Raw genomic sequence first — 15,515 nt, 5'->3', positions numbered from 1 at the left:
TTTTGTCATCTGACAGCCAGCAGGCCAGCCCCCCTCCAATCCTCCTTCTCTTCTTCTGAAAATATGCAAGTACAGACTTGCGGTGGCCACGGCCAGCGGGGGGCTTTAAGAGGGGCTAACAAGTTGCCAGCCGGGGCTGAAGCCTGGGCAAGCCCCAGTGTAGCGCCGCCACTGGTCAGAGGAGACACTCGCCGCTCCTCATTGGCTGAGAGGAGTAGGCGTGACGGAGGGGTCTCCTCTGCTTCATAAGCCAAGCTGAATCACTCGCAACTTGTCTGCTGTTGCGAATACTTTGTGTTAGCGCTCAGACCTTAGATAGTTCCGCTGTGCTTTGATCCGGGAGGAAACCGGGGATTTCACACAAGATAGGAATTGTTTGATAGCCTTAAAGATACTTTATTACTGTGTTATTATCTGTGTATGACTCTGGCTGGTTCTGACTACTCTTCCGCTCAGTGATTCTGTACCTCTGCCCATCTGATGTTGCTGCCAACTCTGCCTGTTTGAACCTTCCTGTCTCTTCCTTCAGATTTTGTACTGCATCTGTCTGTCTGTTGCCAAACCCGATCTGTCTGACCACTCTACTCTCACCAGAGGGCCCTTGACTCTGGTGAGGGACTCTGTACTGTTAGTACCCACCAGCTCCTCTGGTGAGGTATAGCTCTCTACTCTCACCAGAGGGCCCTTGACTCTGGTGAGGGGCTCTGTACTGTTAGTACCCATCAGCTCCTCTGGTGAGGTATAGCTAAACCTATCAGTACTACTGTTGCACCAATCACTATACTTGCTATTAGCTATCCCATCAGCTGTCTTGTATACTTGTATTATTGGTGATTCTGCAGATCACCATATAATCAGGTATATATTAGCATTATAGGTGATACTGCAGATCACCTAATAATCAGAACTCTGTTCTTGCTGACACAAATCGTTACAGTGGCAGTAATATGACAAAATGTGAAAAACTTCAAGGGGGCCGAATACTTTTGCAAGCCACTGTATTTATCGTGTAGTGTATGTATTGAAGTCTACGGCCAATATTTAGGGGAAGCTAATTCACTTATATGTATGTTATTGGGACATGTGAGGAAGCCAGAGTGCCTGGAGGAAACCCTCACAGACACAGGGAGAAACTCCTTGCAAATGTTGACCTGGCTGGTATTTGAACCAGGGACCATCGTTGCAAGAGTACTAACCACTATGCCCTTGGATCTAGGAGCGGAGGAGAACATATGGCACAACAGAGCTTCAGGCAACTTATAGTAGCAGTAGAATAAGAAAAACATGCTTCTAGGTTAATTGTCTTATCCCAATAAACGCCACTAGACTATAGTATGAAAATTACATTTAGTGCTTTTTGCAAAGACAGTGATTGAATAATTTCTTGATTTTAAGATAGATTTTTTAGTTTACACAGAAATTCTTCTTAAGTTATTTAGATTGTTTTATTTTTTTATTGTAAGACACACCTGCCTTTACTGAACGTTAACATTCCACTTGATCTCAGTGGTGCAGGAAGATAATTGATCTCATGAGTGCATAAATCATTGAGGGCTTTGCCTATGCCTTTATAAATGGGTCCTTCATACTGCAGCGTCTGTGGGACTAGGCCATGTATATTATATGTGTTGTTTTTTTGTATTTTGTTTTTCAAAGGCATATTATCTCTTTTGTCTATAGTATGGAGCAGGAAATGACATTTCATTTTATATAATGAAACACCTGCATGTTTCTATCAATCTTTCTCTGAATCCTTTGTGTGCAAGAGAAAAAAAAAAAAAACGTGTATAATGTTATTTTTTCCCCTTCTGCAAAATTTTATTTTCACCCCTAATGCCCGTATGCAATTCACTTTTTCTCCTGAGCTTTCTCCTAGGTGATTTTTTTTTAACCTTGTCATAAAATGCATTTAAACCATCAGCAAACAAAAAAAAATACTCAAAAATTATATTGATAGTCATTTTTTTTACAAACTTTTGGGTACTTTTTTTTAATTGTAAAATACTTAAAGGTTATTTTAAAGAGAATCTGTATTGTTAAAATCGCACAAAAGTAAACATACCAGTGTGTTAGGGGACATCTCCTATTCCCCTCTGACACAATTTCAACACTGCATTAAAAGTGGTCAAAACAGTTTTAAAAAGTTTGTTTATAAACAAACAAAATGGCCACCAAATACGGAAGTAGGTTGATGTACAGTATGTCCACACATAGAAAATACATCCATACACAAGCAGGCTGTATACACCCTTCCTTTTGAATCTCAAGAGATAATTTGTGTGTTTCTTTCCCCCTGCAGCTCTCACCCACTGAAGAGTTACAGGCTGATTGTTTCTTCCTGCAGACAGTTCTGCCCGGTGTCTGTAATTCCTCAGACAGCCCAAGCAGCCATCTCCTTTCACAGCCTAACAGAGGATGATTTATCCAGCTTGTAAAAGATAAGAGAGCAGAGAGGCTGCCTAATGTAAATAACACACACGAGAGTGTGCAAAGAGGGGGCCTGGAGGGGGTGGGTGTGTGTGCATAACAGATCAACAATACTGAAGAGTTGGCAGCCTTCCAGACACAGGGCGACAAATCCGACTGGGAAAAGATAAGTTGATTTATCACAGAGATGGTCATAGTAGAAAGTGCTGCAGTAAGCAAGAGCACATTAGAATAGGTTTAGGAACTTGTAGGATGGTAGAAAACAGGATGACATTTTTTGCTATAGAGTCTCTTTAAAGAGAATATGAAAATTATCTCCTAGGAGATAACTCAGGGGAAAAAGTTAATTGCATATGGGCCATAATGAGGTAAATGCAAATAGCTGAAAAACACATTTAATTTGCTTCTCGTTCTTTTTCCAAAACAAACTACTTTTTCTTTTCCCAAATACAGAGGGTTACATTTTGCAGTAAAATGACTTTATCAGGATTTTGACACTGTAGATAATTGTTTGTGTGCTTTAACTCTTTTGGTGGGAATACACAATGAGATTTTTCAGCACATTTACTGTCTGATCGATTTTCCGATCATTTTTCAAAAATGGAAATGATCTATTGAACCATCTATCTCCCCAAAAAATCTCATGGTGTATTCCCAGACTGCTTTGGACATCTATAGGTGTTCTGTGTTTTCCCATCTACATGCTACGGACATCTAAAGACATTCTATAGGCCATTTTGTTTCCCCATATTCCTGTGCCACAGACGTCTAATAGGCAACTTTTTATAAAGTTTTGGCTCAGTGCCAACTTTCTACTTTACTTGCAATATGTAAATAATTCTAAGTTGATGTGTTAGAGTTAGGCAAATGATATTGCAAATATTGCAGCTTGAAACTGGACCAATCAAATGTTTTCACTGCAAGATTTGATTGGTCCATTTTACACTAGATTTTCAGAATCACTAGCATAATTCAATATCATAATTACTATCATAATTCTCCATCATCTCAAATGTATTTGGACCTCAATGACATCTCTTCTGAATAACGCACATTTTGATACATGAAGGTTTGGGTAAGACATTTAATAAACTCAAAGAAACATAACTGGCACTTGTGTGTGTAGTTTTTTTCTCTTTTAATAAAAATAATAATACAAGGGAGTGGTAAAACTGGCCGCGTTGGAATCTGGATGTGTGTTTGCACCTTATCTAACACCCCAGTACTGCAAACTCTTCACTGGTTGCCAGTAAAATGGAGAATCAATTTTAAGATCTGCCTGCTGACATTCAAGGCTCTACACCACATGGGACCCAAATACATAGCGGATCTATTGGAACTTTATGCCCCTCCACGCACCCTCCGCTCTGCCAACAAGATGAAGCTGATTATTCCCAGGATACACATAACATTTGGTGCTCGGGCCTTTTCCTATGCAGCCCCTACTCTATGGAACTACTCACTTCCACAATCAGTACGAGAGGCTTCTTCTCTGGACAGCTTTAAAAAAAGGCTAAAAACTCACCGCTTTTCCCTAGCCTTTGAGACTGCATAATGCAGGGGCACAGCGCTTTGAGTCCCCAGGGAGAAAAGCGCTATATAAATATTATTGTTATTGTTATTGTTATTGTTATACCTAGGATTACAAAATGTATCAACTCCCTCCCTGTGTGTGAATAATGACAAAGGTGGAAAAGGTTTATTGACTCAATTCTGTGAATTATCAGTGATGAGTGAAAATGCCAATATTCTTTTTTGCATTAAAGTGGACCCAAATTAAAAATACAAGATTTCAGAAATAAAATCTATTTTCTAACTTATAATGATAAATAGCAACCTTTTTTCAGCTGCATGGTGACAAATATAAAGTATTTTACATTTATTGGAGGAACCCCTCCATTCTGTTCATATTGCTGGGACAGAATCCAGTAGACTGGTGGAGGAGATAAAAAGCAAAACACAGGCTGCTACTGATGATGTCACAGGGGAGGTGATCTCAGCTTGTGTGAGATTTCACATAGACGACGCCCCTGTGAGGGAAGGTAGCTGATGACAAATACACCCATGATCTAAAACCTCCTACTAAGCTCAGAAGTAATGGCTGCAACCGGTATAACCCTAGTTATGAAAAGAGAAGGGTCAAAAGCATGCACTGAAATGCGCATAGGCTTGAAGGAGTGTTTATTTATCTTTATTTGTGTCAGAGTGGTGCAACTAAATATTTTGAATTAAAAAAATGTTCGGTTTGGGTCCGTTTTAATTTTCACAAAAAATAATGTAAAATGCCTTTGAAAATCATTTTGTAATAAGTTTAAGGTTTTCCGTGTTTTTAGCAATTGTTTTTTTTATTTAAAAGGTGCGTTTTTTGCTGTCCTCAGCTGTAAAGGGTAATTTTCTCTTAACTTAAGAATGCCATTTTAGGCAAAAATTCTGGCAATATTGTCAAAACGTGGGCAATCTTACCCCCCCACCCCTCCCCCCCACTCCTAAATTGATATTGCGAAAATACAATGTATTTTGGCAAATATATTTTTGAAGTCAAAAATAGCTTTTTCTATGCGAAAAAGACTGTGGCAAAAATTCATAATCAACACTGTTTATTATTTTATTGAAAATTAGGGACATAAACTATGGTAAGTATAACATTCTGACTTAGCACATTTGTCTCTATTTCTGAAATTCTTCAAACCGACTTTTTAATCAGTGTGAAACATTGATTACTATGTTGTTTTGAATAACAGGATGCCAAGTAATTTCTGAAGGTGTGGGAGCCATGGAGACTAGTGTTGGGCGAACAGTGTTCGCCACTGTTCGGGTTCTGCAGAACATCACCCTGTTCGTGTGATGTTCGAGTTCGGCCGAACACCTGACGGTGCTCGGCCAAACCGTTCGGCCATATGGCCGAACTAAGAGCGCATGGCCGAACGTTCCCCGAACGTTCGGCTAGCGCTGTGATTGGCCGAACGGGTCACGTGGTTCGGACCCGAACGCGCTCTGATTGGCCGAACGGTCACGTGGTTCGGGTAAATAAATACCCGAACCACGTCATATCTCCGCCATTTGTCTGTGGGTTTAGCTTTGGGTAGGCAGGCAGGGTAGTTCGCGCTCCAGCCACGCTAGCCAGGGTCCCCCCTGTCATTGTGTCACTGCTGGGAACAGTAGTACACCGCTTGCTCAGCCACACTATATAGCATTCTGTTTACTGCCACTCTGTGTACCTCGCTCAGCCACACTATATAGCATTCTGTTTACTGCCACTCTGTGTCTGCTGGGAATAGTAGTACACCGCTTGCTCAGCCACACTATATAGCATTCTGTTTACTGCCACTCTGTGTACCTCGCTCAGCCACACTATATAGCATTCTGTTTACTGCCACTCTGTGTCTGCTGGGAATAGTGGTACACCGCTCGCTCAGCCACACTATATAGCATTCTGTTCACTGTTCTGTGTCTGCTTGGAATAGTGGTACACCGCTCGCTCAGCCACACTATATAGCATTCTGTTTACTGTTCTGTGTCTGCTGGGAATAGTGGTACACCGCTCGCTCAGCCACACTATATAGCATTCTGTTTACTGTTCTGTGTCTGCTGGGAATAGTGGTACACCGCTCGCTCAGCCACACTATATAGCATTCTGTGCACTGTTCTGTGTCTGCTGGGAATAGTGGTACACCGCTCGCTCAGCCACACTATATAGCATTCTGTTCACTGTTCTGTGTCTGCTGGGAATAGTGGTACACCGCTCGCTCAGCCACACTATATAGCATTCTGTTTACTGTTCTGTGTCTGCTGGGAATAGTGGTACACCGCTCGCTCATCCACACTATATAGCATTCTGTTCACTGTTCTGTGTCTGCTGGGAATAGTGGTACACCGCCCGCTCAGCCACACTATATAGCATTCTGTTCACTGTTCTGTGTCTGCTGGGAATAGTGGTACACCGCTCGCTCAGCCACACTATATAGCATTCTGTTCACTGTTCTGTGTCTGCTGGGAACAGTAGTACACCGCTCGCTCAGCCAGAGTATATAGCATTGTGTTTACTGCCACTCTGTGTACACCGCTCAGCCAGACTATATACCATTGTTTACTGACACTCTGTGTACACCGCTCAGCCAGACTATATACCATTGTTTACTGACACTCTGTGTACACCGCTCAGCCAGACTATATACCATTGTTTACTGCCACTCTGATTCTGCTGGGAACAGTAGTACACCGCTCGCTCAGCCAGACTATATAGCATTGTGTTTACTGCCACTCTGTGTACACCGCTCAGCCAGACTATATACCATTGTTTACTGACACTCTGTGTACACCGCTCAGCCAGACTATATACCATTGTTTACTGAAACTCTGTGTACACCGCTCAGCCAGACTATATACCATTGTTTACTGCCACTCTGATTCTGCTGGGAACAGTAGTACACCGCTCGCTCAGCCAGACTATATACCATTGTTTACTGACACTATATAGCAGACTATATAGCATTGTGTGTACACCGCTCAGCCAGACTATATACCATTGTTTACTGACACTCTGTGTACACCGCTCAGCCAGACTATATACCATTGTTTACTGCCACTCTGATTCTGCTGGGAACAGTAGTACACCGCTCGCTCAGCCAGACTATATACCATTGTTTACTGACACTCTGTGTACACCGCTCAGCCAGACTATATACCATTGTTTACTGCCACTCTGATTCTGCTGGGAACAGTAGTACACCGCTCGCTCAGCCAGACTATATACCATTGTTTACTGACACTATATAGCAGACTATATAGCATTGTGTGTACACCGCTCAGCCAGACTATATACCATTGTTTACTGACACTCTGTGTACACCGCTCAGCCAGACTATATACCATTGTTTACTGCCACTCTGATTCTGCTGGGAACAGTAGTACACCGCTCGCTCAGCCAGACTATATACCATTGTTTACTGACACTCTGTGTACACCGCTCAGCCAGACTATATACCATTGTTTACTGCCACTCTGATTCTGCTGGGAACAGTAGTACACCGCTCGCTCAGCCAGACTATATAGCATTGTGTTTACTGCCACTCTGTGTACACCGCTCAGCCACACTATATAGCATTGCGTACTCTGCCAGTCAGTGTGTATATTGCTGGGATCAGTAATACTCCACTCACCGTCAACCACTATATGAGCTCAACATGAGTTCCCCAGAGACCTCCGCTGTGAGCAGCACTCCCAACAACAGCAACAGCCAACGCCCCACGCAAGCTATAACATCCACCCCAGCAGCCAGTGGTCAGCAGCAGCCCTCCCCGGAGGAGAACGTTGTGTCCATCAGTCCGTCGCCAGAGCGATTAATGAGGGCTGCCATTGAGGAGATGATGGGGCCTGATGTGGAGGAGGAGGTCTGGCTCAGGCCAGCATCCCAAGTTAATGTTGAGGACGATGAGGGGTCTGTGTCTGGGGATGTTGGGGTGGCAGAGGTGGTGGGTGGGTCAGACTCAGGAGAAGAGTTGTATGATGAGGATGATGATCGGGACCATCTGTATGTGCCTCAGAGTCCGACCCCGGAAAACATGTTGTATCGTGTGTTTAGGTACTAAAATCTGCGTTCCCTCCCAGTAGTGTTGGGCGAACAGTGTTTGCCACTGTTCGGGTTCTGCAGAACATCACCCTGTTCGGGGTGACTATATAGCAGACTATATAGCATTGTGTTTAATGCCACTCTGTGTACATGGCTCAGCCACACTATATAGCATTGTGTTTACTTCCACTCTGTGTCTGCTGGGAACAGTAGTACACCGCTCACCCGCCACTGTATAGCATTGTGCTCTGTGTCACTGCTGACAATAGTGGTACACCGCTCACCCACCACTGTATAGCATTTCTGTACTGCCACTGTACTGCTGCCAGTCAGCGTGTACTTTAAGGATAAGTGAAATGAGGAAGAAATCCGGTGAAAGAGGGAGGGGCAAGGGAAGAGGTGTTTCCCCTGACGGTTCACGTACAGGCCACAGGGGAGCACCCAAGAAAACCCACTCAATACTGCCCATGTTGTCCAGGACAACAACCCTCACAGATCCAAAAGAACAGGACCAGATAATTACTTGGATGACCTCTCAAGCGTCCAGCAGTGGGTTAAGCAGCACCAGCACATCACGCACGAGGTCCGAGTCCTCAGCCAGTTAAAGTCTGGGCTTTCTTTGAAGACTGCACTGAGGATGTTACCATGGCGATTTGCAAGGTGTGCAAGACCCGCCTGAGCAGGGGGAAAAGTATTAACAACCTCTCCACCACCAGCATGAGCCGCCACATTCTATCCAAACATCCCACTCTGTGGGCAAACGCGGCAGGACAGGGTACCACCAGCAACACTGCCTCCCTTGGGTTCACCAGACTCACCACCAGACCCGCCTCAGCAGCAGCAGTAGCCCAGCCATTGCGTGGTTCACAACATTCACAAACATCAGACGATGCTGACACTGTCACTTTCCGGACTAGTGCTCTTGAGGTCTCCCAGTGTTCATCAAACACAACAACCAACAGCCCTTCGGTGTGCAGCGCTACGGTTGAGTTGTCTGTCTCTGAGATGTTTGAGCACAAGAGGAAATTGCCAGCAAATGACCCCCGGGCCGTGGCAGTAACAGCCAGCCAGCATAGCCAAGCTTCTGGCCTGCGAAATGCTGCCATATCGAGTGGTGGAGACAAACAGCTTCAAGGGCATGATGTCAGTGGCCATCCCACGTTACGTTGTTCCCAGCCGCTACCACTTTGCGCGCTCTGCAGTGCCTGAGTTGCATGAGCACGTGGTCAGCTAAATAACCCGAAGCTTGAAGAATGCCGTTGCCTGCAAGGTTCACCTCACCACTGACACCTGGACGAGTGCGTTCGGCCAGGGTCGATACATCTCCCTTACCGCGCACTGGGTGAACCTTGTGGAGCCTGGCAGCGATTCCTCACCTGCTACGGCGCGGGTGTTGCCCACGCCGCAAACAGCTGGATAACAACAGCAGCACCTACCTCTCTGACTCCTTCTCCTCCAACGCATCTCAAAGCTGTACCTCATCCGGAAATGCTAACCCAGCACCAGCAGCAGTAGGATCGTGGAAGCAGTGCAGCACAGCTGTTGGCATGCGTCAGCAAGCGTTGCTGAAGCTGATCTGCCTTGGGGATAAGCAGCACACAGGGGAGGAAATTTGGAGGGGAATAAAGGAACAGACGGATTTGTGGCTGGCACCGCTGGACCTGAAACCGGGCATGAAGCTAGACACCTGGCACGAACTGGCAATGTACGCAATAGAGGTGCTGGCTTGCCCGGCAGCCAGCGTTATGTCGGAACGCTGTTTCAGTGCTGCCGGAGGCATCATCACAGATCGGCGTATCCGCCTCTCCACAGAAAATGCAGACCGTCTGACTCAAATTAAAATGAATCAATCCTGGATTGGAAACGACTACGCAACACTCCTGGACCCCAACCAAGTAACATGACCGATGAACATCTGGGATGGTTTAGCGTTTCCGGTCCCTGTTTATTGAACCTCTCATCTGTATTACATTTATGACTGCATGGCGGCAAAAAGCATTGCTGCTATATCCGCACGCTTTTTGTCCTCATGCAAGGCCTGGGTTGTTGTGTCTCACAAAGCGTGGCCTTCTCCTCCTGCGCCTCCTCCTGTTCCATCACGTGTGCTGCTGCTGCTGCTGCTGCTGCTGCTGCTGGGTTACCGTTGCCGGTCCCTGTTTATGGAACCTCTTATCTTTATTACATTTATGACTACATGGCGGTACAAAGCATGCTATCCGCACGCTTTTTGTCCTCATGCAAGGCCTGGGTTGTTGTGTCTCACAAAGCGTGGCCTTCTCCTCCTGCGCCTCCTCCTGTTCCATCACGTGTGCTGCTGCTGCTGCTGCTGCTGCTGGGTTACCGTTGCCGGTCCCTGTTTATGGAACCTCTTATCTTTATTACATTTATGACTACATGGCGGTACAAAGCATGCTATCCGCACGCTTTTTGTCCTCATGCAAGGCCTGGGTTGTTGTGTCTCACAAAGCGTGGCCTTCTCCTCCTGCGCCTCCTCCTGTTCCATCACGTGTGCTGCTGCTGCTGCTGCTGCTGGGTTAGCGTTGCCGCGTGGTCCCTGTTTATTGAACCTCTTATCTTTATTACATTTATGACTACATGGCGGTACAAAGCATGCTATCCGCACGCTTTTTGTCCTCATGCAAGGCCTGGGTTGTTGTGTCTCACAAAGCGTGGCCTTCTCCTCCTGCGCCTCCTCCTGTTCCATCACGTGTGCTGCTGCTGGGTTAGCGTTGCCGCGTGGTCCCTGTTTATTGAACCACTTATCTTTATTACATTTATGACTGCATGGTGGTACAAAGCATGCTATCCGCACGCTTCTTGTCCTCATGCAAGGCCTGGGTTGTTGTGTCTCAAAGCGTGGCCTTCTCCTCCTGCGCCACCCTCCTCCTGTTCCATCACGTGTGCTGCTGCTGGGTTAGCATTACCGGTCCCTTTTCCTGGAACCTCTTATATGTATTACATTTATGACTGCATGCCGACAAAAAGCATGTTACCTGTGCAAAGAAAACAGACATTTCCCGCATTTAAAAGACAGTTTTCCCTTTGAAACTTTAAAATCGATTTTCTCAAAAACTATAAGCTCTTTTTGCTAAATTTTTTTTTCCTCTTGTACCCACTCCCAAGGTGCACATACCCTGTAAATTTGGGGTATGTAGCATGTAAGGAGGCTTTACAAACCACAAAAGTTCGGGTCCCCATTGACTTCCATTATGTTCGGAGTTCGGGTCGAACACCCGAACATCGCGGCCATGTTCGGCCTGTTCGGCCCGAACCCGAACATCTAGATGTTCGCCCAACACTAATGGAGACTTCTAACAGGACTCTAGTTACCGAGGTCATTTTGCTGGGTTTCTCTTATGATCTTAAAGTGAACATTGTGTTGTTTTTGATTTTTGGTATAGTGTACTTGGTAACTATAGCTGGAAATGGTCTTATGATATGTGTCATTTTGATCAACCCTCGTTTACACATCCCAATGTACTTCTTTCTCTGTAACTTATCTTTCATTGACTTTTTTTACTCTTCTACAGCTGTCCCCAAGCTGTTAGTGGACCTCTTTTCAAAAGATAGAACCATTTCAATCACTGCTTGTGGTACTCAAGTGTATACTAGCATCTTCCTTGGAGATACAGAATGTTTTATCCTAGCTGTAATGGCTTATGATCGATATCTTGCCATTTGCCACCCACTACACTATCCTATTCTTATGAGTTGGAGCGTGTGTTTTTGGTTGACCACGTTCATGTGGACTACAAGCTTTTTAATATCTGTGGTTCCATCACTTTTGATGCCAATGAGAATTTGTAGCCCAAACCAGATCAATCATTTCATGTGTGAGGTAATAGCCGTCATTAAGTTATCTTGCGATGATATCAATCAGAATCAGCTTGCAATATTCTCAATCAGCTTTTTTACTCTTCTCTTGCCCTTTTTGTTTATTATCTGCTCTTATATTTGTATCCTAGCATCTGTGTTAAAAATTCACTCAGTAGAGCGATCTAAAACCTTTTCTACCTGTACTTCCCATATAACCGTGGTGGTTTTATTCTATGGGACAGCAATGACAATGTACTTTGGGCCGTCATCTCAATACTCAACAGACCAAGAAAAATATATTTCAGTGTTCTATGTTATTGTGATCCCCATGCTAAATCCTCTCATTTATAGTTTGAAGAACAAGGAGGTGAAGAAGACTTTTGTATTGGACAATGCAATTCTGCACTCTGGACATTAACCTCCCCGGCGTTCTATTGAGATCGCCAGGGAGGCTGCGGGAGGGTTTTTTTTTAATAAAAAAAAAACTATTTCATGCAGCCAACTGAAAGTTGGCTGCATGAAAGCCCACTAGAGGGCGCTCCGGAGGCGTTCTTCCGATCGCCTCCGGCGCCCAGAATAAACAAGGAAGGCCGCAATGAGCGGCCTTCCTTGTTTTGCTTAGATCGTCGCCATAGCGACGAGCGGAGTGACGTCATGGACGTCAGCCGACGTCCTGACGTCAGCCGCCTCCGATCCAGCCCTTAGCGCTGGCCGGAACTTTTTGTTCCGGCTACGCTGGGCTCAGGCGGCTGGGGGGACCCTCTTTCGCCGCTGCTCGCGGCGGATCGCCGCAGAGCGGCGGCGATCAGGCAGCACACACAGCTGGCAAAGTGCCGGCTGCGTGTGCTGCACTTTATTTGAAGAAAATCGGCCCAGCAGGGCCTGAGCGGCAGCCTCCGGCTGTGATGGACGAGCTGAGCTCGTCCATACCGCTCAGGAGGTTAAAAGTTAGTTCCATGAACTGTCATTACAAGGGACGTTCATTAGCAATAAAATGTATAGTTTATACCTTCAAAAAATGTTTTGTGTTTCAAAAATGATCAGCTGTATGAGTTTTAACAGAGGCAAAAGTTGAGGAAAACTGCTCACTCTGATGCAGGACAATGCCAGGACCAGGACAGTCAATCCAAATACAAACTTATAGATAGAGAGATGCCTGTACAATGTCCATAAAAGCAAGTTCCTTTATTGTGGACGTATCCAAGAATCACCACACATCATACAACTGACATGTTTCGGACCAATTGGTCCTTAATCATAACTATGATTAAAGGAGTCATCAGGGCAAATCTATTAAAATGAGTGGTACTTACTGGGGGCTTCCTCCAGCCCCAAGCTCCCAGGACCTCCCTCGCCGCAGCCGTTCGCCGGAGCTCCGACCCGGTCCCCGGCGATGACGTCAGAGCGACCTGCAGGCGCAGAACTACTGCGACGTCATCGCCAGGGACCGGGTCGGAGCTCCGGCGAACAGCTGCGGGCAGAGCTCCAGTGAGGGAGGTCTTGGGAGCTTGGAGCTGGAGGAAGCCCCCGGTAAGTACCACTCATTTTAATAGATTTGCCCTGATGACTCCTTTAATCATAGTTATGATTAAGGACCAATTGGTCCGAATCATGTCAGTTGTATGATGTGTGGTGATTCTTGGATACATCCACAATAAAGGAACTTGCTTTTATGGACATTGTGCAGTTTCTTGTCAGATAGAGGCGTCGGATAGATAATTTGCGATAGGTCCAATCTGATTTCCAATTGTTTTTCTGATCAATTTTCCAATATCTTCTATACAAAATTGATCAGAAAAACGGAAAATCAGGTCAGACCTGTCGGAATTGTGTATTCTACCTGTCTGATGGAAATAATATGGTGTGTACCCGGTATAAATGAGTCAGCCTCAAGGATATAATAGTGTTATTTGTAAAGATAGTGGAATAGTTTGATTTTGCCTGGGAAAGGCTTTTTTTTTTTTTACACAAGAGTAAGCATAAAACCCCTTAACCACTAAATGACTGCATCACGCTGATGGCTTGTGAACACGGCGGCAGCCCCAGGACTGCCTAACTCCAATTGGCGTCAAGTCCTGGGGCGAGGTTTTGCAGGAGATCGCATGTGCATCTCCGCTTAAATGACAGTGCTCTGCTCAGTCTCCCAGCGGCGACCACCGTCTATTTACTGTACAGCGCTGCGAGGATCTACTGTAAAGGTGGCCACTAATGGTCCAATTTCTTGCGAAAAATCGTTCGAGCGATCAGAAATTCTGATCGGACGAAAAATCGTTCACTATACCATCAATGAACCAATCTTTGCTTCCTATCGATCACAACTAACAGAAAATGCAAATTTTGGTTTGACAAAAATCCAATCGGACGACTATTTTTATAATCGTTTGTAATCGATTGTGCCCGCCATCAACTGAGATTATTTACAACCAATCCGATCAGAATTTCAAATCGCTCAAATGATTTTTTGCTAGAAATTGGACCGTTAGTGGCCACCTTAACCTCCTTAGCGGTAACCCCGTGCTGGACACGGGGTAAGCCGCCGGAGGGTGCCGCTCAGGCCCTGCTGGGCCTATTTACATATATATTTTTTTGCTACATGCAGCTAGCACTTTGCTAGCTGCGTGTGCATAACGATCACCGCCGCCACCCGCCGATTTGCCGCTATCCGCCGCGCTGCCCCCCGCACAAGACCCCTACGCTGCCTGGCCAATCAGTGCCAGGCAGCGCTGAGGGGTGGATCGGAACACCCGCTGACGTCAGGACAACGATGACGTCCGTGACGTCATCGCAATCATCGCCATGGCGATGGGGAAGCCCATACAGGGAATCCCGTTCAGAACGGGATTCCCTGCAGGGTAAAAGCGCCGGCGGCGATCGGAGGGGTGGGAGGGATAGCGAAGGGAGGGGGGAAGCATGTAGCTAGCTCTAGGCTAGCTACATGCTTTAAAAATTATTTTTTTTTAAAAAGTGCTGCGCTGCCCCCTGGCGGATTTATGCACTGGGGACAGCCGTGTGACATGGCTGTCCCCCTGGGAGGCAGGAGAGTGAACGGCTCTCATAGGCTGAAACCTATGACAGCTGATCGCTGTGATTGGCTGACTACGGGATGGAGGGTGGTTAAAAGAATAATTAAATAAATAGTGACAATTATTTAAAAAATAAAGAAATAAATACACCCAGCAGCAATCAGAGCCCACCAACAGAAAGCTCTGTTGGTGGACAGAAAAGAGCGGGGATCATGTGTGTTTTAAGTTGTACAGCCCTGCAGCGAGGCCTTAAAGCTGCAGTGGCCTAAATTGAAAAAAAATAGCCTGGTCACTAGGGGCTGTAAGCCTACGGTCCTGAAGAGGTTAAAGGGAACCCAAGATGAGAGTGATATGGAGGTTGCCATATTTATTTCCTTTTAAACTATACCAGTTATCTGGCAGTCCTGCTGATCCTGCATCTCTAACACTTTTAACCATAGACCCTGAACAAGCATATGCAGATCAGGTAATCTGTCTCAGCTGACTCAGGTTTTATTGGATTAGATACATGCTTGTTCCAGGGTTTTGACTCAGACAGACACTACTTATGGCAGAAAATCAACAGGGCTGCCAAGCAACTGGTATTGCTGACAAGGAAATAAATATGGCAGCCTCCATGTCACTCTCCTCAGGTTACCTTTAACCTGCTAGGCGGTCTGGACGAGCTCAGCTCGTCCAGT

The sequence above is a fragment of the Hyperolius riggenbachi genome, chromosome 4 (assembly GCF_040937935.1).
Source record: "Hyperolius riggenbachi isolate aHypRig1 chromosome 4, aHypRig1.pri, whole genome shotgun sequence".
Classification (NCBI taxonomy): domain Eukaryota; kingdom Metazoa; phylum Chordata; class Amphibia; order Anura; family Hyperoliidae; genus Hyperolius; species Hyperolius riggenbachi.
Note: the sequence above shows the minus strand (reverse complement) of the source record.